Source organism: Staurois parvus, unplaced genomic scaffold (genome assembly GCF_062004578.1).
Source record: "Staurois parvus isolate SC_StPar_1 unplaced genomic scaffold, SC_StPar_1.0 ptg000209l, whole genome shotgun sequence".
NCBI lineage: Eukaryota > Metazoa > Chordata > Amphibia > Anura > Ranidae > Staurois > Staurois parvus.
In genome coordinates this window covers 2958389-2984754 of record NW_028318005.1, presented here as the reverse complement: position 1 = coordinate 2984754, position 26366 = coordinate 2958389, and the positions used below count along the sequence as shown (strand labels likewise).

Sequence of the window (26366 nt, the reverse complement as noted above, 5' to 3'; positions counted from 1 at the left end):
AACTTCAGTGAAAAGACATGGAGTTTACCATACCAAAAGTGCAGCTACAAACCTATGAACACTGCCATCCACTGGTTGAAGAATATATCTCTACTGAATACTGATGTAGATAGTGCAAATATAGCAACACTGTATTCCAACACTTCCGACAGAAGCTGGTCTAAGGACTGGCTTTTACAGAAGGAACATGCTGGAAAACTAGCACCTGATCAGTGCTCACAGCCAATGGGATGTTCTGGCGGGGAGGGGGGAATCCCCCAGTCAGAACACAAAGGCACAGTGGGAGAGATTGCTTTACTAACATCACTTAGTATGGAGATCTGTCTGGGATTTTTTTTCGTTCAGACCGCTGGGTTGACCGAAATACAACGGAATGTGTGTACTGGGCATTACACTTTAAAGTGGACCTTTCAGCAACTTTACTTTTGACTACATGTTTACATTCATGGCATGATATACAGTATACAGCAGCAGTAAAAAAAATTTCTAAAGCCCTTTCTTTTAACATTAAACAGCAGTTCTTAAGCTGTCTAGACCAATGACTTAGCAAAGATTCAGTCATCAGTCTGTAGAGGGCAGGAGGAAGGGTTTTCTTAATATCTTCCCCTCCAGTAATCAGACTGCAATGTTGTAACTTTAAATGTGTATAATTAACCACTTCAATACCGAGCACTTATACCCCCTTCCTGCCCAGGCCAATGTTCAGATTTCAGCGCTGTCGCACTTTGAATGACAATTGCGCTGTCATGCAACACTGTACCCATATGAAATTTGTATCATTTTTTTCACACAAATAGTGCTTTCTTTTGGTGGTATTTAATCACCACTGAGTTTTTCATTTTTTGCTAAATAAAACAAAAATCTTTGAAAAAAAACACACTTTTCTTCGTCTCTGTTATAAAATTTTGCAAATAAATAACATTTCTTCATAAATTTAGGTCAAATTGTATTCTGCTACATTTCTTTGGTGAAAATAATAATAATAATTGAATTTGCATTTATTTTTTCAAATGTTTCTATTTTTTTTATTTTTTATGACATTTTTTCTTTTTTTTACTATTTTATTTTTCAGCACACTGTGACCAAAGCAATACAATGTTACCATAGTAACATTGAACTACTCAGGGCAAGTGATCAGGATTTTTTTTTTAACACTTTATGATTGCTAATACCGATGTATTTCTTTGATATTTGCAATCATTGTTACTGAATTAAACTGATTCATTCAGTCTTTTGTTGTGATCAGCTGTGATTGGGCAAAGCTGATCACATGATTCAGATGGGCTGTGATTGGCCCTGTCTGTATCATGTGACTGCCTTAACCAGTCATAGCTAACAACATAATTGTATACAATGGATGGCATGACAGGAAGCCATCCATTGTATACAATTGACATGTGATCTGCTGTGATCGGTCAAAGCGGTCACATGACACTGGCAACGGTGCGGTGTAGTGATATGTCATTGGCTGTGTCCCGTGAACACAGCCAGGGACAGATTGCGCAGCATGCCCGGCCCTGCGGCCGTGTGACAGGCTCATTTTGACAAGACGTCATATGAAGCCCAGTCACAACGGCGAGTGTCCCGCCCAGCCGTCAATCTGCTATAGGCGGGGCAGGAACGTGTTAATCCCACACCATCAACCTGTGTATGATCTATTTCTTCTAATTACACTGTTCAACAAATTTTTATTTTTTGCCAGTTTTGGAAACAAAAGGATCCATTTCTTAATGAATTTCACATTCTGAGTTCAAATATAACAATGAAATTTGTCAATTGGCTCTAGTTTTTCTATAAACGGAAAGTTTTCTACTATAGGCGTAATGACTACATAATGCACAATAATTATATAGATAGATGTCTTTCCACAAATATAAAGCAAGTGATATTGACTACATAACAAAGCCTAAATGGCATAATATATTGCATAGGATTACCAAGAAAAATTATAGCCATAAGCTAAGTTGAATAATTTTAATACTTAGGATTCTCACTAGTTTTGTCTTCAGTTTGTGTCGGTTTTGCTTCTCTTGGTTTTTCTCTTGTATTCGAGGAAAGGGCTATCTCTTACAACTGTCCAGCAATAGTCAGCAAGCATTGATGGGCTCCATTTACCTTGATATCTTCTTTCCATAGCTGCAATGTCTTGATGGAAGCGCTCTCCGTGTTCATCACTCACTGCTCCACAGTTTGGTGGGAAAAAATCCAGATGCGAATGTAGAAAATGAATTTTTAGAGACATGTTGCAACCCAGATTTCTGTAAGTCTGGATGAGTTTTTCTACCACTTTCTTGTAGTCTGGTGTTTTATTGTTTCCAAGAAAATTTGATGTCACTGATACAAATGCTGTTAAGGCAGCCTTTTCCTTTCCACGCAACAGAGAAAAAAACTCATCATCATGAATAAGTTTACAAATCTGTGGCCCAACAAAGACTCCTTCATTTATTTTTGCAGCACTAAGTGCTGGAAATTTGCTAATCAGGTACTCGAAACCTGCTTTATTCTTGTCCATTGCCTTAACAAAGTTTTTCATTAATCCCAACTTGATGTGTAATGGAGGTAATAAGATCTTATTGCTGTCTACAAGTTCTGGATAGTTAACATTTTTTTCTCCAGGCTGCAATGACTGGCGTAATGGCCAGTCTCTTTTGGCATAGTGCATTTCTCTTGCACGACTGTCCCACTCACAGAGGAAGCAGCAGTACTTAGTACAGTTGCAAGAAAAAGTATGTGAACCCCTTGGGATTACGTGGAGTTTTGCATGAATTGGGCATAAAATGTGCTTTGAACGTCATCTAAGTCACAACAATAGAAGAACACAGTCTGCAGAACATAATACTACACAAACATTAGATGTTGCCATGGTTTAATTGCACATAACATGTAAACATTCACAGTGCAGGGAGGAAAAAGTATGTGAGGCCCTAGCTTAATGACTTCTCCCAGAGCTAATTGGAGCCAGGAGTGAGCCAACCTTGACTCCAATCAGTGTGATGATATTGGATGTGTTGCTGACAGCTGTCCTGCCCTTAAAAAACACACACCTGTTTTGGGTTTACTGGTTTCAAGAAGCACTGTCTGATGTGAACCATGCCTCGCAGAAAAGAGCTCTCAGAAGACCTACGATCAAGAATTGTTGACTTGCATGAAGCTGGAAAGGGTTACAAAAGTACCTCCAAAAGCCTTGATGTTCATGTGTCCACGGTAAGACAGACTGTCTACAAATGGGGAAAGCTTAGCACTGTTGCTACTCTCCCTAGGCGTGGTTGTCCTGTAAAAATTACTGCAAAAGCACAGCGCAGAATGCTGCATGAGGTAAAGAAGAATCCCAGAGTGTCAGCTAAAGACCTACAAAAATCTCTGGCACATGCTAACATTTTTGTTGACACATCTACAATAAGGAAAACATTAAACAAGAATGGAGTACATGGGAGGACACCACGGAGGAAGCCATTGCTGTCCAAAAAGAATATTGCAGCACGTTTGAAGTTTGCAAAAGAGCACCTGGATGTTCCACAGCACTACTGGCAAAATATACTGTGGACAGATGAAACCAAGATTGAGTTGTTTGGGAAGAACACACAACACTATGTGTGGAGAAAAAAAGGCACAGCACACCAACATCAAAACCTCATCCCCACTGTAAATCTTGGCGGAGGGAGCATCATGGTTTGGGGCTGCTTTGCTGCCTCAGGGCCTGGACGGATTGTTGTCATTGATGGGAAAATGAATTCCAGAGTTTATCAAGACATTTTGCAGGAAAACGTACGACCATCTGTCTGCCAACTGAAGCTCCGCAGAGGATGGGTGATGCAACAGGACAATGACCCAAAGCATACAAGTAATTCAACAAAACAATGGCTGCAACAGTACAGAATACGCCTTCTGGAGTGGCCCAGTCAGAGTCCTGACCTCAACCCGATTGAAATGCTGTGGCATGACCTTAAGAGAGCGATTCACACCAGACATCCTAATAATATTGCTACACTGAAACAGTTTTGTGAAGAGGAGTGGTCCAAAATTACTCCAGATCGTTGTGCAGGTCTGATCTGCAACTACAGGAAACGTTTGGTTGAGGTTATTGCTGCCAAAGGAGGGTCAACCAGTTATTAAGTCCAAAGGTTCACATACTTTTTCCTCCCTGCACTGTGAATGTTTACATGTTATGTGCAATTAAACCATGGCAACATATAATGTTTGTGTAGTATTATGTTCAGCAGACTGTGTTCTTCTATTGTTGTGACTTAGATGACGTTCAGAGCACATTTTATGCCCAATTCATGCAAAACTCCACGTAATCCCAAGGGGTTCACATACTTTTTCTTGCAACTGTATATCCACCTTGAAGTCCAAGTAGGATAGCAATCACCTTCAGGTCACCACAAATCGACCATTGATGTTCATCATAGTTGATGCACCTTAAAAGCTCTTTCAAGTTTTCATACGTTTCTTTCATTGAAACTGCGTAAGCAACTGGAACTGACGGCAGCTGATTGCCATTATGGAGCAAAACAGCTTTAACACTCGCCTTTGAAGCATCAATGAACAGCCTCCACTCATCGGGATCATAGCATACGCCAATGACTGAGATTAAACCATGAACATTGTTACATACAGCAATATCACCTTCCTGGACGAAGAATGGGATCAGATCTTTCTGACGATGACGGTAGAAAGATGTATGAACATCACTTTCTAGGAGATTCCACTGTTGTAGTCTTGACCCCAAAAGCTCTGCCTTGTTCTTCGGAAGATCCAGGTCTCTGATAAGATCGCTCAATTCCACTTGTGTAATGAGGTGTGGTTCAGTGGGTGTGGATGGAAGAAAGTCTGGGTCATGTGAGGTTGACGGTTGATGACTACACGCTTCAGGTTCTTCCTCACTTGACTCAACCACGAAGGATTCTGGTGCTTTAGGAATTGGTAGCCCCTCTCCATGAGGAACTGGACGTATTGCCGATGGAATATTTGGATAGTGCACAGATAACTTTTTCTTCTTATTTAGCCCTTTTGTTGGAGGCACCATACAAAAGTAACAATTACTAACATGATCTGTTGGCTCTCTCCAAATCATTGGCACAGCGAAAGGCATAGATGCTTTTTTTCCATTCAACCATTGCTCCAGTGCCGTCCCACAAGAATTGCAGCATATATGTGGTGCCCAGCTCTTGTCCTGGTCTCCTATCTTGCAGCCAAAATACAAGTTGTAGGCTTTCTTAATCATTCCTGTTATCCTCCTTTTTTGTGAGATAAAAGTTATTTCACCGCAGATATAGCAGAAATTATCTGCTTTATTCACACAAGTTTGAGGCATTACTGAGTAGCCTATATAAGCATAAAACGAAATGTAAAGACGCTGTCGAACTACAATCAGCTACAGATACTGCAGCTTTTATGCAGTGAAGTGATGCAATTAAAGGCTAATATTGCATCATCTCAGTATACATGCAATTTTCTATTGGTCACCAGTATCAATTGCGCAATATGCAGCTGAAGTTGCATCATAATTTTGAATGGCTTACGTCATTAGATGGGTGAATATAGCATGGAAACTAGAGCCAATCAACATTTTTTAGGGTCATTTTCATTTTCAGCACCCCAAAATTATGTAAGATTAGCTAATTTTATGCCCAAAACTTTTTACCTGTTGAACAGTGTTATGGGTGGCTGCTCGCCAACAAAAAGTGTTCCCACCAAAAAATCAATACACCAATATATATACAGTGGATATAAAGAGTCTACACACCCCTGTTAAAATGTCAGGTTTCTGTGATGTAAAAAAATGAGACAAAGATAAATCATTTCAGAACTTTTCCCTGTTTAGTGTAACCTGTAAACTGTACAGCTCAGTTGAACAACAAACTGAAATATTTTAGGTGGAGGGAAGTAAAAATAAAAACTAAAATAATATGGTTGCATAAGTGTATACACCCTTAAACTAATACTTTATTGAAGCACCTTTTGATTTCATTACAGCACTCAGTCGTTTTGGGTATGAGTCTATCAGCATGGCACATCTTAACTTGGCAATATTTGCCCACTCTTCCTTGCAAAAACACTCCAAATATGTCAGTTTGCGAGGGCATCTCCTGTGCACAGCCCTCTTCAGATCACCCCACAGATTTTTGATCGGATTCAGGTCTGGGCCTTGGCTGGGCCTTTCCAAAACGTTAATCTTCTGCTGGTGAAGCCATTCTTTTGTTGATTTGGATGCATGCTTTGGGTCATTGTCATGCTGAAAGATGAAGTTCCTCTTCATGTGTAGATTTATAGAAGAAGCCGGAAGGTTTTGTGCCAATATTGACTGGTATTTATTGACTGGTATTTGGAACTGTCCATAATTCCCTCTACCTTGACTAAGGCCCCAGTTCCAGCTTAAGAAAAACAGCCCCAAAGCATAATGCTGCCACCACCATGCTTCACTGTGGGTATGGTGCTCTTTTGGTGATGTGCAGTGTTGTTTCTGTGCCAAACATATCTTTTGGAATTATGGCCAAAAAGTTCAACCTTGGTTTCATCAGACCATAACACATTTTCCCGCATGCTTTTGGGAGACTTCAGAGGTGTATTTGCTAAATTTAGCCGGGCTTGGATGTTTTTCTTGTTAGAAAAGGCTTCAGTTTTGCCACTCAACCCCATAGGCCAGACATATGAAGAATACGAGAGATTGTTGTCACATGTACCACACAGCCAGTACTTGCCAGATATTCCTGCAGCTCCTTTAATATTTCTGTAGGCCTCTTGGCAGCCTCCCAGATCGGTTTTCTTCATGTCTTTTCATCAATTTTGGAGGAACATCCAGTTCTTGGTAATGTCACTGCTGCACCATATTTCCTCCACTTGATGATGATTGTCTGCACTGTGGTCCATGGTATATCTAATGCCTTGGAAATTCTTTTGTACCATTCTCATGACTGATACTGATAACAATGAAATCCCTCTGATGCTTTGGAAGCTCTCTGTGGACCATGGCTTTTGCTGTAGGATGTGACTAAGAAAATGTCAGGAAAGACCTACTAGAACAGCTGAACTTTATTTGGGGTTAATCAGAGGCACTTTAAATGATGACAGGTGTGTACTGACTCCTATTTAACATGATTTTGAATATGATTGCTTAATTCTGAACACAGCTACATCCCCAGTTATAAGAGGGTGTGCACACTTATGCAACCACATTATTTTAGTTTTTAATATTTACTCCCCCCACCCTAAAATATTTCAGTTTATTTTCAATTGAGTTGTACAGTTTATAGGTCACAATAAAGGTGGGAAAAATTCTGAAATTATATATCTTTGTCTCATTTGTTTTACATCACAGAAACCTGACATTTTAATAGGGGTATGTAGACTTTTTATATGCACTGTATATTGCTGCGCCTCCCTAAGTGCAAGAAATCCTCTTAAATAATCATATAATCATATAACCTAGAAATTGTGTGAAAATGCTAATAATATCAAATCCTAAAGGTATAATCTCTCTCATATAAGGACTCTCTCCCATCTGATAATCTGGCTTTCAGTGATTCAAACTCACACAAGAGAGGGGACCCCCATAGTGTAGTATAGAGAGGAATCACATTTATGAAATAAAAAATGCACTTACAAGCTGTTAAAAACAAATGTGCATATCTGTAAATCACAGAACTAGCTCTCTTGCGTCACTTCCGGTTCCAAGCTCCCTGCTGCCCGACTCCATCTACACACATAATGTCACGGGTATGTGACTTCCTCAGTAGTCTACTGAGAGAAATAATACAAAAAATGGCCAGTGCCCCAGTCTATAACTGGCCTTCACAGCAAGGAGCACATGAAAGGGTGACGCATGGCAAACAACAAAAGAGAAAAGTTCCCAGCTCAACTTGCCAACCAGCCTGCAAACAAACCGAATTAGCCTGTCTAACAGTATGCGTTAAAACAGGGGTTTAGTTAGCACACATTTGAAAATACATGCGCAAGCTACAGAGCCTCGTCACTGCACCCCGGTATGCTGTAGTTCCTAACTCTACAAATTTTGAGAGCCTCCATAGTAGAGGCACATGCATTTAATGGATAGACCGAGGGCACGTGGACCTGAGGGTGCCCATCCCTCCTTAAAGGTGCAGGAGCGCACTGGACACCCACCATATAGCACAATGGCAGCTAAGGTGTCCACGTTTCTTATAAATTATATATGCACTGTATTCCAACATATGTGAATTATGAGGTTTATATTTTGGCATATGTGGAGATATCATTCTATGTAATCTATGCACTTGCACTCTGATATTATAAGCACTTTCATGCAATTTATAGGTTATATGATTACATGATTATTTGAGAGGATTTTTGCACTTAGGGAGGTGCAGCAATATATATATATTGGTGTATTGAATTTGGTAACTTTGTAGAATGTCATAAACTGAGAGATTGCAGCAGAGGCTAATCTGTGTCAAACATTTGAAAACACAGTCAAGAACTGTACAGCTACTAAGATTTATATTATTGTTTCATATCTGAGTAAGCATCAGTCCAGTAAGTATATGTTGACCTGGATGATGCCTGACCATAGATGGCCCCATCCATCTGAGAATAAAAGTAGAGGGAGTACCAGGGGCGTTTTAACCAAGAGCAAAACAAGGAGTTTGCCTAGGGCGGCAAGAAGGAACCTGGTGAGCACCGGCAGACAGAGCCGTGCAGGGCCACCATCAGAGAGAGGTACTACTGGTACTCCTGTAGGTGGCCCGGACAACAGGAGGATCGTTGTGGTGGGGGAGAGCAGTTGCAGAACGATGCTCGTGTATCTCTCCCTCCAGCAGCTGAAAGCCGGTTTGAGGTTTTTCCCGCTCTCCCTCCCGCCGGCTTGCTGCTGCTGGAAGGAGAGACAGACCTAGCCGTATCAAGGGGGTGCCCTAGTGTTCCTGAGTGGCCGTTCTTCGCTGAGCTCCTTCCCCCGCCCACACTCAGAGCCAGGACCAGGGGACAGCCTGGAGCAGGGAGAGGAGAGGTGTCAGAGAGGAAAGAGCTGGGAGGAGGTGAGCTGTGTTGTGTTCTCTGGGCTCTCCCTCCTGTTATCCATGCAGCACATGATACATGATCACTGATAGATCATATAGGACTGCACACACACAGTATGATTACCACCCCCTGCCCACATTTCCTGCTGTCCGGAGATCAGCAGCCCTTGGAGGAGGGGGTAATCATACTGTGTGTGTGTGTGTATGCAGTCCCATACGATCTGAGAGGGAGAAGAGAGGGAAAAGAGAGAGAAGAAGGGAGAGAGTGAGAGGGGAGAGGGGGGGGAAGAGAGAGAGAAAAGAGAGAAAGAGAGAGGGAAGAGGGGGGGGGAGAGAGAGAGAAGGAAGAGAGAAAAAGAGAGAGAGAAAGGGAAGAGAGAGAGGGAAGACAGAGGAGAGAGAGAAAGAGGAAGAGAGGGAAGAGAGAGGGAGAAAGAGAGAGATGGAGAAAGAGAGAGAGAGAGAGAGAATCATATATACATACACACACTTATTGAACGCTTTCTCTCTCATTGGGGAGAGCAAACTTTTTGTGTTGCCTAGGGCAGCACAAAATCTAAATACACCACTGGGGAGTACTGTGAAGTCTGTGAGAGTTAACAATACCAATAAATGTTACACTTTCACATTACTTAGCATGCAGGCAGTAAGCATGAATATATATACCAGGGGCGGACTGACCATTTGGAAACTTGGGCTCTGCCCGAGGGCCCGGAGTCAGTAGGGGGCCCCATGAGATGCCCCTGGTACCTTCTTCATAGGCTTTTTTGAGTTTGGGCAAGGACACAGGGGCCCCATGATCCCCTATTGCCCGGGGGCCCCATGAGTTGTCAGTCCGCCCTGATATATACAGTATATGATGCTAGGGTCTCCTTTACATGCTGTATGTTTTATACAGAAATGCTCTTATTTTGATTGTAATAAACTCTAAAAAAGCACTCAGTCATTTGCATGTTACATAGTTCATAGCTTAATTTTGAGACTTTTAGTGCTAGAGAAAATGCCTGTAGTTATGATTTTTTTCTGTTGCTCTGAAGTTGCATTAGTGTTTTAATGTAGTTCATGTCAGTTCTAATCGAGTTATCATACTGTGCACGGTTGACTATGGCTCTTGGAAGGGTCACTTAGAGATAAATTATTCCAGCTAAATCAGAATAATTTGCTTTACCTTCAGCTTCAAAAAATACACAAATTCTATGAAATATTTGCTATTTATAGGCACATTTTAAAATTTTTGAACTTCTACTTGCATTTATACTACATACTACAAATATAATTCAACATCTATACATTTCACCCTATCCATTCTGCAAAAATTGGGAAACATGACTCCAAATGACATGTCATCATCTGTCACGTGGACTAACCTTAAAAGGCAAGTGACATTTGATTAGCTGTCAGGGGTTGCTAAATTGTACATGCAGTAAACTGGCCATATTCCCATATTAGGCTCAAAATACCAATTCCAATAAGCCCTGTACTAATTAGCACTTGCTTTTTTTCAAAGTTGATAGAGAAAACGGCTGTTGTGACAATATGAAAAGTGATTGGTGACTGTGACCTCAATGAATAATAAACATTTATATACAGTATATACTGTATTGTACAATATTGATTTGTGTTCTAACGGGGTTGGCGCAGGATCACTACAGCAAATAATACAATTTAATATACTGTTAACAGCTGCCAGTGTGCTGGCATTTTCTGCTGGACAACTGAGAATTAACCTGGTGGGAGAAGCTTTGACGTCAGAGTGGTGGGAGAAGAAGGACAGAGCTACAAGCCAGGTCACATGAGTTTAGCTTGCCGGGGAAGAGTACACACTTTGAAACAACATAGCGCACTACAGGGAGGGAGGTACACAGGGCTGACGGTACTGACTGGAGCATTGCAGCGTTGCTGTATCTGCTGCCCTGTAATCTACAGGGTAGTACAGAGGTATTGCACCGAGGCTCCAGTAATGGTCCAGAGTAGCTGCAGAGAGGCCTAAGGTTCTGGATGCCTCCATCAATCTAAAGAGTGCTAAGATATCTTCAGAGCCATGACTGAGTACTTTGGACTATTCTTTTGGCTGTGAGAAGAGGACAGGGACCAGTGAGCATTTTTTATTTTATTTTCCTAGGCAAAAGGCCTAGGAAAATAAGGGTGAGTGCTCCTTGTTGCTGTGAAAGAAGTGAACTGTTGCCTAACTCAGGTGGCAACCTGTGTTTCTAACAAGTGACAAGCAATGTTCATCTCCCACTGAATACGGGAATACGGGATCATCCTCTGCCTTTTGATACAGACTGCTGAACTAGTACAGTGTACCATTGGTTGCGGTAATTTTTCTGTTTTTTCTTTCCACAGTGTTTGTGTTTTTTCTTCAAGGAGTGTACCTAGTCATGACATGGTGGCTAAGAATTATGGGGCCCTTTTGGACCTTGGTGCTGCAAAGCCAACATAATACTTTATAGTGGCACACTCATGTTTAAGGCCTACTAAACATTGGGGTACAGAGTCAGTATGAAAAAAATGTTTTGGCAGTAGTAATCTAGACTATGCTAACCTCTTACTACTTAACTGATTGTAGATAGTTATTTAGTACAGATAAAATGTCTTTCTGTTTTCTTGCAGGACAGGTGAGACCACCCAAGTGTCAAACTATTTGGTGTTTAATAAACATATTTCTGTTAAACAGAAAATATATTGCGCTGTTCTTGTGCTACTAGGTAGTGCTGCAGTATTGAAAGTAGCTCCATGGACTTCACACTCTATACCTCAGGGCCTTATGTTGTTTATATGACATTGCTTCACTGGAGGATCATCACTGCAGAGATAATGCGCCAACATTCAGATTCAGAATCAAAATACATTATTAATCCCATAGGGAAATTATTAAAATATAATTATTCTCAAAGAAGCACAAAGCAAAACACAATAACAAACATAACATAAATTACCACTAACAAATAAATATATACAATAACATGAATTAAAATGAAACAAATTATAAACTAAATTAAATACTACAATTAAACATGCCATCCTATTAAAACACTGCATTGAATAAATAACACAAACAAAAACAAGAAAAAAAAATCAAAATACAAAAATGCAAATATTGCATTTTTAATGCGCAATATCAGCACATTATGAAGTGCAGAGTGTCTGCAGAGTCAATAGCTAAAGACCTCCAAACATCATGTGGCCTTCAGACTGGCACAACAACAGTGTATAGAGAGCTTCATGGAATGGGTTTCCATGACCAAGCAGCTGCATCTAAGTCTTACGTCACCAAGTGCAAAGCAAAGCGTGAGATGCAGTGGTGTAAAGCATGCCACCACTGGACTCTAGAGCAGTGGAGGCACGATGTGACAAATAATGCTTCTCTGTCTGGCAATCTGATGGATGTGTCTGGGTTTGGCAGTTGCCAGGAGAACGGTATTTGCCTGACTGCATTGTACCAAGTGTACAGTTTGGTGTAGGGGGGATTATGATGTGAGGTTGATTTTCAGGGGTTGGGCTTGGCCCCTTAGCTCCAGTGAAGGGGACTCTTAAGGCATCAGCATACTAAGACATTTTGGACAATTTCATGCTCCCAACTTTGTGGGAACAGTTTGGGAATGACACCTTCCTGTTCTAACATGACTGCGCACCAGTGCACAACCCAAGGTCTATAAAGACATGGACGAGCGAGCTTAGGGTGGAGGAACTTAACTGGCCTGCACAGTCCAGACCTCAACCCGATAGAACACCTTTGGGATGAATTACAGTGGAGACTGCTAGCCAGGCCTTTTCATCCATCATCAGTGCCTCATCTTACAAATGCGCTTCTGAAGAATGGTCAAACATTCCCATAGACACACTCCTAAACCTTGTGGACAGCCTTCCCAGAAGAGTTGCATCCCAGTCTATGGACTAAGACTGGGATGCAATTAAAGTTCATGTGTGTGTAAAGGCAGAACTCTCAATACTTTTGGTAATATAGTGTAATACAAATACACCTAAAAATCTGGATCATACATCCAGCACCCACAGAGAAAAATTATATCATTTAATGGCCACATAAAAATGATTTCCTGTGTCACTCTGTGGTGCATCATGGTTGTAATAATCTATCACTGAAGGTACTCTTCAGACTGACCAGCATATTGTGGAGTGCGTGAGAGAAGTTGTCCAAGATTGAATGTACCTTGGACAACATCTTCCTCTCTGACACTGTTTTAAAGACTCCAACTCAAATCCATCAAAATCACTTGCTAATCAGTTAATTGAGTCTGTTGGTGTCAATCACCGTTAACCTGCTTCCCCAGCATGCTACCACAGGCTCATAAAACATCTTCAGCATCATCCGGAGGATGTTAAAAGACCACAGCCTCCTCAAAAAATAAAGACAACTTTAGCCCTTCCTATAGAGCAATTCAGTGTTCTTACTCCAGTCCATTATATTATCTCCATGCACCCCCAGATACTTGTAATTCTCTGCTTCATCCACATCCACTCTCACAGGGGTCAGCGGTGCTCTCCTTCTCAACTCCACAACCAGCTACCTTGGTTTAGATACATTTATATACTGATGATTATCCTCTAACCATGTGACAAAGTTCTTCACTATAGTCCTATATTCAGTCTCTTCCTCATCACTGATACATCCCACTATTGCAGAGTCATCAGAAGACTTCTGAAAGTGACAAGACTCTGTTCGGAAACTGAAGTCAATAGTATACACGGTGAAAAGAAAGAGGGAGAGAACTGTCCCCTGTCGAACCCCAGTATTAATGACCACCCTATCCAACACAGTGCTGCAAATACATATACTGTGGTCATCCAGTCAGGTAGTCAACAATCCACGACACAAGGGTACACATCAACCTGCATTGCTATTAGCTTCTCATCCAGGAGAGTGGGCCTGATGCTATCAAAACCACTGGAGAAGTAAAAAAACATGACCCTCACTGTGCTTACCGGCTTTAGCAGAATGACAATAGTGTCCATAACTCCTAATCTAGGCTGGTAGGTGAACTGCAGTGGGTCAAAATATTTACTAACCATGCACTTTAACTGGTTGAAAACAAGTTTCTCCAAGGTCTTCATGATGTGTGAAGTAAGGCAACAGGTCTGTAATCCTTAAAACTGCCAGGAAGTGGTATATTTGGCACAGGAACAAGGCAAGATGTCCTCCCCAACACAGGTATATTTTAAAGAATCAAGCTAAGGTTAAAGACCTGTTGAAGGACACCACCCAGTTGATGTGCACACACCCTAAGCACCCTAAGGCTGATGCCATCAGGGCTGGCTGATTTTTCTACCTTAAGTTCCCTCAACCAACCAGCTGTAAATTGCATTGCTGTACTTTCCCAGAAAGAAGGAGTAGAGCTGTTCTTATCAAAATAACAGCTGGTGATGGTATCTGATAGGGTGGGGGGAGAGCAGAACTCCACACTGCTTGTGGCTGTATAACTGGAAACATGTTGGGGTGCGCTATAAGGTCTCCCTCTATCTCAAAAAGTTAGGAGGTATAGCATCATGCTGAAAGTGTTCTGGGGCAGAGTGAACAAAACTGAAGACTTATCATTGTGTTGATGCTCCTTCACTATCCAATAAGTAAGCTGGGACAAGTTGATGACACCACTGTGCTTCTTTACTCTAAAATAGAAAATGGTGTCACCCCAGGCAATGCTGTCAGGCAGAAATGTATAAATCACAACTAGACAGAATTCCAAATCCTTTGGCAGATACAACTGTTTACATGTACATTTGAATTGTGTATTTATCTGAAATTCATGTTTAAGTATATTACAACATACTGTACATCTCCCATAAAACTAAAGGTTAAAATATAGATAAAAATTCTCTTTAAATAAGTCCCCAGGTTTAGGTGTACTAGCCTGTTAAAGTGCAACTTAATCTGTGTGTTTATTACAAAACCTGCTGTGTTCACCTTTAAAATGAACATGAGCAAATTACTGGGATGAGATAGATTTTGAAAGCTGTGTGGTCTTGTTATTTCACTTTCTGTGAGTGCTGTTCTAAAACTGTCTCTAGTATGTTGTTCTATCCCAGCGGCATAAAGGGCTTAGATTTCTCCTGGGAAAAAATGTTCTGCTAACTGGCTTTTTCATTTATAGCTAAAAACCATGTTCCTCAAGAGCACGTTCTTTCCTGTACAAAGTGAGAAGCAGGGTGATGTGGATTGCTTCAAAATATGTCTGGGGTATTTTATCCATAGAAGCTTTCACACTTTATTTGGAGGCAATATGTCATTTCATGAAAGGAATTCAAAAAAATGAAGGAAAGTCAAGACCTGCAAATGAAACACTTCTTTAAAAATGCAAACAACGCTATGTCAAATTCCCATAACATATTCACACAAATAAAATGCTTAAAGCTGAATTGCACTGTAGTTTAAAAAAAATATATAGAAATCAAATCAGGGTATCTTACTGAATGAAAAATTCTAATAAAATTCTCCATCTACATGAAAGAGATGGATGGAGGAATCCCCCCTGGCAGGACAATGTATTCTGACAGTGGCATCAGCTTCTGTCAGAATACACCAATCAGCTAAAACAACAAAAATAATCAAAAACATTTTGCAAAATGTCCCTTTGACAGAGGTCAATTGAACAATCAATGTCTATTGAGTTGGGATGGTCACATACTGATTAAAATTTGGTCGGCTCAGCAGGCTCAGTGTATGACCAGTGTATGGCCAGCTTAAAGTGTAACTTTAACCTGGAAAGAAAATGACACAGGCAAGATTTTTAATGCAGAACAGACAAAGGATGTCTCTCTTGTGAATAAATATAGGTTGCGCTACAGAAACATTAGAATTAGCTGCTAGCACAAAATGGTGCAAACTCAAAATTAAATACAAAGGTGCTGCACTTACTGTATTATAAAACAACCTAATATCAATAATATCTAGAGATGAGCGAATTTCTCAAAAATTCGATTCGGCTGATTCGGCGAATTCCAGTGTGAAATTCGATTCGATGCGAATTTCTTCGCTATGAAGATGACTTATAAAAAGGGTTTCTAGGCTTCAGAGAGCCTTTAAATTAGTGCAGAACACTGTACCTTTAATTTAAATGCCCTTGGAGATGAGGAAAGAGAAGGAGAAGGAGAAGGAGAAGGATGAGAAGAAGGAGAAGGAGAAGGATGAGAAGAAGGAGAAGGAGAAGGATGAGAAGAAGGAGAAGGAGAAGGATGAGAAGAAGGAGAAGGAGAAGGATGAGAAGAAGGAGAAGGAGAAGGATGAGAAGAAGGAGAAGGAGAAGGATGAGGAGAAGGAGAAGGATGAGAAGAAGGAGAAGGATGAGAAGAAGGAGAAGGAGAAGGATGAGAAGAAGGAGAAGGATGAGAAGAAGGAGAAGGAGAAGGATGAGAAGATGGAGAAGGAGAAGGATGAGAAGAAGGAGAAGGAGAAGGATGAGAAGAAGGAGAAGGAGAAGGATGAGAAGAAGGAGAAGGAGAAGGATGAGAAGAAGGAGAAGGATGAGAAGAAGGAGAAGGAGAAGGATGAGAAGAAGGAGAAGGAGAAGGATGAGAAGAAGGAGAAGGATGAGAAGAAGGAGAAGGAGAAGGATGAGAAGAAGGAGAAGGAGAAGGATGAGAAGAAGGAGAAGGATGAGAAGAAGGAGAAGGATGAGAAGAAGGATGAGAAGAAGGATGAGAAGAAGGATGAGAAGAAGGAGAAGGATGAGAAGAAGGACAGTTCTGTGACAGTTTCTGTCTATTTCTGACAGTTCTGGGACATTCACTCCATACAGCTGTTTCAACCGCTGTATGGAGGGAATGTCATGGAACTGTCAGAGTCCCAGAACTGTCATTAATAGTCTATTTCTGACAGTTCCATGACATTCCCTCCATACAGCGGTTGAAACAGCTGTATGGAGTGATTGTCCCAGAACTGTCAGAAATAGTCTATTTCTGACAGTTCTGGGACATTCACTCCATACAGCTGTTTCAACCGCTGTATGGAGGGAATGTCATGGAACTGTCAGAGTCCCAGAACTGTCATTAATAGTCTATTTCTGACAGTTCCATGACATTCCCTCCATACAGCGGTTGAAACAGCTGTATGGAGTGAATGTCCCAGAACTGTCAGAAATAGACTATTTATGACAGTTCTGGGACATTCACTCCATACAGCGGTTGAAACATTGTATCTATTTTTTTCCATAAATGACATTCTGCAGATACACTTTGAGGAGCGCTGCAGATACACTTTTTGCCGGCTTGGAATTATTCTTATTTTCATCCTACTTCTTCTTTTTCTTCTTATGAGGATGAGGATGAGGATGAAGAAGAAGAAGTAGGATGAAAATAAGATTAATTCCAAGCCGGCAAAAAGTGTATCTGCAGCGCTCCTCTAAGTGTATTTGCAGAATGTCATTTATGGAAAAAAATAGATACAATGTTTCAACCGCTGTATGGAAGGACAGTCCCAGAACTGTCAGAAATAGTCTATTTCTGACAGTTCTGGGACATTCACTCCATACAGCTGTTTCAGAAATAGACTATTAATGACAGTTCTGGGACTGTCCTTCCATACAGCGGTTGAAACATTGTATCTATTTGTTTCCATAAATGGATCCATTTATGGAAACAAATAGATACAATGTTTCAACCGCTGTATGGAAGGACAGTCCCAGAACTGTCATTAATAGTCTATTTCTGACAGTTCTATGACATTCCCTCCATACAGCGGTTGAAACAGCTGTATGGAGTGAATGTCCCAGAACTGTCAGAAATAGACTATTTCTGACAGTTCTGGGACTGTCCTTCCATACAGCGGTTGAAACATTGTATGTATTTGTTTCCATAAATGGATCCATTTATGGAAACAAATACATACAATGTTTCAACCGCTGTATGGAAGGACAGTCCCAGAACTGTCATTAATAGTCTATTTCTGACAGTTCCATGACATTCCCTCCATACAGCGGTTGAAACAGCTGTATGGAGTGATTGTCCCAGAACTGTCAGAAATAGTCTATTTCTGACAGTTCTGGGACATTCACTCCATACAGCTGTTTCAACCGCTGTATGGAGGGAATGTCATGGAACTGTCAGAAATAGACTATTAATGACAGTTCTGGGACTGTCCTTCCATACAGCGGTTGAAACATTGTATGTATTTGTTTCCATAAATGGATCCATTTATGGAAACAAATACATACAATGTTTCAACCACTGTATGGAAGGACAGTCCCAGAACTGTCATTAATAGTCTATTTCTGACAGTTCTATGACATTCCCTCCATACAGCGGTTGAAACAGCTGTATGGAGTGAATGTCCCAGAACTGTCAGAAATAGACTATTTCTGACAGTTCTGGGACTGTCCTTCCATACAGCGGTTGAAACATTGTATCTATTTTTTTCCATAAATGACATTCTGCAAATACACTTAGAGGAGCGCTGCAGATACACTTTTTGCCGGCTTGGAATTAATCTTATTTTCATCCTACTTCTTCTTCTTCATCCTCATCCTCATAAGAAGAAAAAGAAGAAGTAGGATGAAAATAAGAATAATTCCAAGCCGGCAAAAAGTGTATCTGCAGCGCTCCTCTAAGTGTATCTGCAGAATGTCATTTATGGAAAAAAATAGATACAATGTTTCAACCGCTGTATGGAGTGAATGTCCCAGAACTGTCATAAATAGTCTATTTCTGACAGTTCTGGGACATTCACTCCATACAGCTGTTTCAACCGCTGTATGGAGGGAATGTCATAGAACTGTCAGAAATAGACTATTAATGACAGTTCTGGGACTGTCCTTCCATACAGCGGTTGAAACATTGTATCTATTTGTTTCCATAAATGGATCCATTTCTATGACAGTTCTATGACATTCCCTCCATACAGCGGTTGAAACAGCTGTATGGAGTGAATGTCCTAGAACTGTCAGAAATAGACTATTTCTGACAGTTCTGGGACTGTCCTTCCATACAGCGGTTGAAACATTGTATGTATTTGTTTCCATAAATGGATCCATTTATGGAAACAAATACATACAATGTTTCAACCGCTGTATGGAAGGACAGTCCCAGAACTGTCATTAATAGTCTATTTCTGACAGTTCCATGACATTCCCTCCATACAGCGGTTGAAACAGCTGTATGGAGTGATTGTCCCAGAACTGTCAGAAATAGTCTATTTCTGACAGTTCTGGGACATTCACTCCATACAGCTGTTTCAACCGCTGTATGACATTCCCTCCATACAGCGGTTGAAACAGCTGTATGGAGTGATTGTCCCAGAACTGTCAGAAATAGTCTATTTCTGACAGTTCTGGGACATTCACTCCATACAGCTGTTTCAACCGCTGTATGGAGGGAATGTCATGGAACTGTCAGAAATAGACTATTAATGACAGTTCTGGGACTGTCCTTCCATACAGCGGTTGAAACATTGTATGTATTTGTTTCCATAAATGGATCCATTTATGGAAACAAATACATACAATGTTTCAACCGCTGTATGGAAGGACAGTCCCAGAACTGTCATTAATAGTCTATTTCTGACAGTTCCATGACATTCCCTCCATACAGCGGTTGAAACAGCTGTATGGAGTGATTGTCCCAGAACTGTCAGAAATAGTCTATTTCTGACAGTTCTGGGACATTCACTCCATACAGCTGTTTCAACCGCTGTATGGAGGGAATGTCATGGAACTGTCAGAAATAGACTATTAATGACAGTTCTGGGACTGTCCTTCCATACAGCGGTTGAAACATTGTATGTATTTGTTTCCATAAATGGATCCATTTATGGAAACAAATACATACAATGTTTCAACCGCTGTATGGAAGGACAGTCCCAGAACTGTCATTTTTATAGTCTATTTCTGACAGTTCTATGACATTCCCTCCATACAGCGGTTGAAACAGCTGTATGGAGTGAATGTCCCAGAACTGTCAGAAATAGACTATTTATGACAGTTCTGGGACTGTCCTTCCATACAGCGGTTGAAACATTGTATCTATTTTTTTCCATAAATGACATTCTGCAAATACACTTAGAGGAGCGCTGCAGATACACTTTTTGCCGGCTTGGAATTAATCTTATTTTCATCCTACTTCTTCTTCTTCATCCTCATCCTCATAAGAAGAGAAAGAAGAAGTAGGATGAAAATAAGAATAATTCCAAGCCGGCAAAAAGTGTATCTGCAGCGCTCCTCTAAGTGTATCTGCAGAATGTCATTTATGGAAAAAAATAGATACAATGTTTCAACCGCTGTATGGAGTGAATGTCCCAGAACTGTCATAAATAGTCTATTTCTGACAGTTCTGGGACATTCACTCCATACAGCTGTTTCAACCGCTGTATGGAGGGAATGTCATAGAACTGTCAGAAATAGACTATTAATGACAGTTCTGGGACTGTCCTTCCATACAGCGGTTGAAACATTGTATCTATTTGTTTCCATAAATGGATCCATTTCTATGACAGTTCTATGACATTCCCTCCATACAGCGGTTGAAACAGCTGTATGGAGTGAATGTCCTAGAACTGTCAGAAATAGACTATTTCTGACAGTTCTGGGACTGTCCTTCCATACAGCGGTTGAAACATTGTATGTATTTGTTTCCATAAATGGATCCATTTATGGAAACAAATACATACAATGTTTCAACCGCTGTATGGAAGGACAGTCCCAGAACTGTCATTAATAGTCTATTTCTGACAGTTCCATGACATTCCCTCCATACAGCGGTTGAAACAGCTGTATGGAGTGATTGTCCCAGAACTGTCAGAAATAGTCTATTTCTGACAGTTCTGGGACATTCACTCCATACAGCTGTTTCAACCGCTGTATGACATTCCCTCCATACAGCGGTTGAAACAGCTGTATGGAGTGATTGTCCCAGAACTGTCAGAAATAGTCTATTTCTGACAGTTCTGGGACATTCACTCCATACAGCTGTTTCAACCGCTGTATGGAGGGAATGTCATGGAACTGTCAGAAATAGACTATTAATGACAGTTCTGGGACTGTCCTTCCATACAGCGGTTGAAACATTGTATGTATTTGTTTCCATAAATGGATCCATTTATGGAAACAAATACATACAATGTTTCAACCGCTGTATGGAAGGACAGTCCCAGAACTGTCATTAATAGTCTATTTCTGACAGTTCCATGACATTCCCTCCATACAGCGGTTGAAACAGCTGTATGGAGTGATTGTCCCAGAACTGTCAGAAATAGTCTATTTCTGACAGTTCTGGGACATTCACTCCATACAGCTGTTTCAACCGCTGTATGGAGGGAATGTCATGGAACTGTCAGAAATAGACTATTAATGACAGTTCTGGGACTGTCCTTCCATACAGCGGTTGAAACATTGTATGTATTTGTTTCCATAAATGGATCCATTTATGGAAACAAATACATACAATGTTTCAACCGCTGTATGGAAGGACAGTCCCAGAACTGTCATTTTTATAGTCTATTTCTGACAGTTCTATGACATTCCCTCCATACAGCGGTTGAAACAGCTGTATGGAGTGAATGTCCCAGAACTGTCAGAAATAGACTATTTATGACAGTTCTGGGACTGTCCTTCCATACAGCGGTTGAAACATTGTATCTATTTTTTTCCATAAATGACATTCTGCAAATACACTTAGAGGAGCGCTGCAGATACACTTTTTGCCGGCTTGGAATTAATCTTATTTTCATCCTACTTCTTCTTCTTCATCCTCATCCTCATAAGAAGAGAAAGAAGAAGTAGGATGAAAATAAGAATAATTCCAAGCCGGCAAAAAGTGTATCTGCAGCGCTCCTCTAAGTGTATCTGCAGAATGTCATTTATGGAAAAAAATAGATACAATGTTTCAACCGCTGTATGGAGTGAATGTCCCAGAACTGTCATAAATAGTCTATTTCTGACAGTTCTGGGACATTCACTCCATACAGCTGTTTCAACCGCTGTATGGAGGGAATGTCATAGAACTGTCAGAAATAGACTATTAATGACAGTTCTGGGACTGTCCTTCCATACAGCGGTTGAAACATTGTATCTATTTGTTTCCATAAATGGATCCATTTCTATGACAGTTCTATGACATTCCCTCCATACAGCGGTTGAAACAGCTGTATGGAGTGAATGTCCTAGAACTGTCAGAAATAGACTATTTCTGACAGTTCTGGGACTGTCCTTCCATACAGCGGTTGAAACATTGTATGTATTTGTTTCCATAAATGGATCCATTTATGGAAACAAATACATACAATGTTTCAACCGCTGTATGGAAGGACAGTCCCAGAACTGTCATTAATAGTCTATTTCTGACAGTTCCATGACATTCCCTCCATACAGCGGTTGAAACAGCTGTATGGAGTGATTGTCCCAGAACTGTCAGAAATAGTCTATTTCTGACAGTTCTGGGACATTCACTCCATACAGCTGTTTCAACCGCTGTATGACATTCCCTCCATACAGCGGTTGAAACAGCTGTATGGAGTGATTGTCCCAGAACTGTCAGAAATAGTCTATTTCTGACAGTTCTGGGACATTCACTCCATACAGCTGTTTCAACCGCTGTATGGAGGGAATGTCATGGAACTGTCAGAAATAGACTATTAATGACAGTTCTGGGACTGTCCTTCCATACAGCGGTTGAAACATTGTATGTATTTGTTTCCATAAATGGATCCATTTATGGAAACAAATACATACAATGTTTCAACCGCTGTATGGAAGGACAGTCCCAGAACTGTCATTAATAGTCTATTTCTGACAGTTCCATGACATTCCCTCCATACAGCGGTTGAAACAGCTGTATGGAGTGATTGTCCCAGAACTGTCAGAAATAGTCTATTTCTGACAGTTCTGGGACATTCACTCCATACAGCTGTTTCAACCGCTGTATGGAGGGAATGTCATGGAACTGTCAGAAATAGACTATTAATGACAGTTCTGGGACTGTCCTTCCATACAGCGGTTGAAACATTGTATGTATTTGTTTCCATAAATGGATCCATTTATGGAAACAAATACATACAATGTTTCAACCGCTGTATGGAAGGACAGTCCCAGAACTGTCATTAATAGTCTATTTCTGACAGTTCTATGACATTCCCTCCATACAGCGGTTGAAACAGCTGTATGGAGTGAATGTCCCAGAACTGTCAGAAATAGACTATTTATGACAGTTCTGGGACTGTCCTTCCATACAGCGGTTGAAACATTGTATCTATTTTTTTCCATAAATTACATTCTGCAAATACACTTAGAGGAGCGCTGCAGATACACTTTTTGCCAGCTTGGAATTAATCTTATTTTCATCCTACTTCTTCTTCTTCATCCTCATCCTCATAAGAAGAAAAAGAAGAAGTAGGATGAAAATAAGAATAATTCCAAGCCGGCAAAAAGTGTATCTGCAGCGCTCCTCTAAGTGTATCTGCAGAATGTCATTTATGGAAAAAAATAGATACAATGTTTCAACCGCTGTATGGAGTGAATGTCCCAGAACTGTCAGAAATAGTCTATTTCTGACAGTTCTGGGACATTCACTCCATACAGCTGTTTCAACCGCTGTATGGAGGGAATGTCATAGAACTGTCAGAAATAGACTATTAATGACAGTTCTGGGACTGTCCTTCCATACAGCGGTTGAAACATTGTATCTATTTGTTTCCATAAATGGATCCATTTATGGAAACAAATAGATACAATGTTTCAACCGCTGTATGGAAGGACAGTCCCAGAACTGTCATTAATAGTCTATTTCTGACAGTTCTATGACATTCCCTCCATACAGCGGTTGAAACAGCTGTATGGAGTGAATGTCCCAGAACTGTCAGAAATAGACTATTTCTGACAGTTCTGGGACATTCCCTCCATACAGCGGTTTCCGGCAAAAAGTGTATGTGCAGAGTTCCTCTATTCTGCAGATACACTTAGAGGAGCTCTGCAGATACACTTAGAGGAGCTCTGCACATACACTTTTTGCCGGCTTGGAATTATTCTTATTTTCATCCTACTTCTTCTTCTTCTTCTTCTTCATCCTCATCCTCATCCTCTTCTTCTTCTTCTGAGGATGAGGATGAGGATGAAGAAGAAGAAGAAGAAGAAGAAGTAGGATGAAAATAAGATTAATTCCAAGCCGGCAAAAAGTGTATGTGCAGAGCTCCTCTAAGTGTATCTGCAGAATAGAGGAACTCTGCACATACACTTTTTGCCGGCTTGCAATTATTCTTATTTTCATCCTACTTCTTCTTCTTCTTCTTCTTCTTCTTCTTCATCCTCTTCTTCTTCTTCTGAGGATGAGGATAAAGAAGAAGAAGAAGAAGAAGAAGAAGAAGAAGAAGTAGGATGAAAATAAGATTAATTCCAAACAGGCAAAAAGTGTATGTGCAGAGCTCCTCTAAGTGTATCTGCAGAATAGAGGAACTCTGCACATACACTTTTTGCCGGCTTGGAATTATTCTTATTTTCATCCTACTGCTTCTTCTTCTTCTTCATCCTCATCCTCATCCTCAGAAGAAGAGGATGAGGATGAGGATGAAGAAGAAGAAGAAGAAGTAGGATGAAAAGAAGAATAATTCCAAGCCGGCAAAAAGTGTATGTGCAGAGTTCCTCTATTTCTGACAGTTCTCTCACAGCTTCTTCACATGAACAGTGGTTGAAACATCTGTATCCTAAATGTAAACTAATAGATACAATGTTTCAACCGCTAAACATGTGTTCCTTCTGTCAGAGAACTGTCAGAAATAGCGGAGCTCACTGCAGGGACACTTTTGCCGGCTGATCGGGAAATGTTCGATTCGCGCACCCGAAGTAGGCAAAATTTCGGTTTCGCCGCGAATCGAATATTTCCTGAAATTCGACTCGAATTCCGGTTCGCCTGGTTCGATTCGCTCATCTCTAATAATATCAATAATATGAAACAAAATATCAATATTTTGAAATGAACGTAAATGGCTTTGTGTGTCACTAACACTTAATGATAAATGTAATAATGAGATCAAAATTCACAATTTCACAAAGTATCAGTATTACAAAATAAATAATCACTGACAACAACAACTGAGAACTAAAAAAGTCCATGAAAAAGATGTGTTCAAAGTCCATAGAAACACAATTAAAACGTGAACAAGTGTTTAAAATGCAAAAGTATTCTTTGAATAAGTGCAGTCAATCCTTCAAAAGTCTCCCAAAGGTGTGCTCTCACCTTGCCATCTGACTCTTACTACAAAGGTCAAAATCGCATGAAACAGTCCATGTACAAGTCATCCGGATAGATCCAAGCAATGGAGGAAATGTACACAATCAGGTCAATCCCCAGTGGATATTCTGTAACAAACTGAATTTATTGAAAAAAATGCATATGAACTCATATGAATATTTAAAAACAAGCACTTCAAATCTGCTGCTGTGCTCACTCACATTCCCTTCCACTGCAGCCACCGAAAGACCAAAAACTACCCAGGGATGGATCACGTAGTCTGTAAGGTCTCTTGCTCACTCTCCCAGGTCAAACACATCCCAATTGTGCACCTTTCCTCTATTGATTGCATCCATCTGGTTGACCCATGTATGGGCTGTTTCATTTTGACTTTTGGTAGTGAGGATTAGATGGCCAGATGAGTGCACACCTCTGGGGTACCCAGGGGAGGATTGACTGCATTTATTCACAGCAAGTTTTTGCATTTTCTTTTACAAATGGCTTCCTTGACAGTTGGCATAATAAACAGAGCCAATAAACATATTGAAATCACCCAGGTTATGAAAAAAAAATATACAGTATCAATAAAATAAGACCAAGCGGGTGAAAGTGTAAAGTCATTACACAGTAGAACTGAAAGAAGTGCCAGTATTGTAACAGTTTGAGTACACAAGTGAAATCTTTATCCAAAGATATTTGAAGAACAGAAATACCAAACAATTCAAAAGGAGAAAGTTACTCAGCTAGAGACAATGAAGGCAGAGGAAAACTGGGGATTGGCTGGAGGCCAGACTGAGGAGGAATAGGAGCAGAAAAAAAGAAGTTTGAAAGAAAATGGAGTAGGAGAATGATTGAAGCTTGATGGGTAAGTGTAGGATATCCAAGGTTGCCAAACTCTGAGGAATTTGTTGTGGGAGTCAATTTCTCATTAACCATAATGTCCTTTATGCAATGTTTCACTGCCTAAAAACTAAGAATAAGGGCTTTCTAGGCCCTGGCTATAGTACGTTTACTTGCAGTGAACAGATGGGTTGCAAGCTGAGGTTCAGAACAGAATGGAGTATCTGTAGGTTTACGCAAAAGAGCTTTGTAAGGATTTTTCTTAACATTGGAATGCAACAATGTGCGAAGCAGGTTGTAGACTCAAATCCATAGTTTGATCACTTCCCAAGCACCATTGTCTCTGGCTGGGTACAACCCCGAAAACACACT

The 26366-nt window shown here is 40.5% G+C and overlaps 1 protein-coding gene across 1 annotated transcript in view; it reads right to left on the bottom strand.

The window, feature by feature from the left end:
* SLC6A11 (solute carrier family 6 member 11) overlaps positions 1-26366 on the bottom strand; it is a 340299-nt gene that overhangs the window by 159828 nt on the left and 154105 nt on the right. The window lies entirely within an intron of this gene.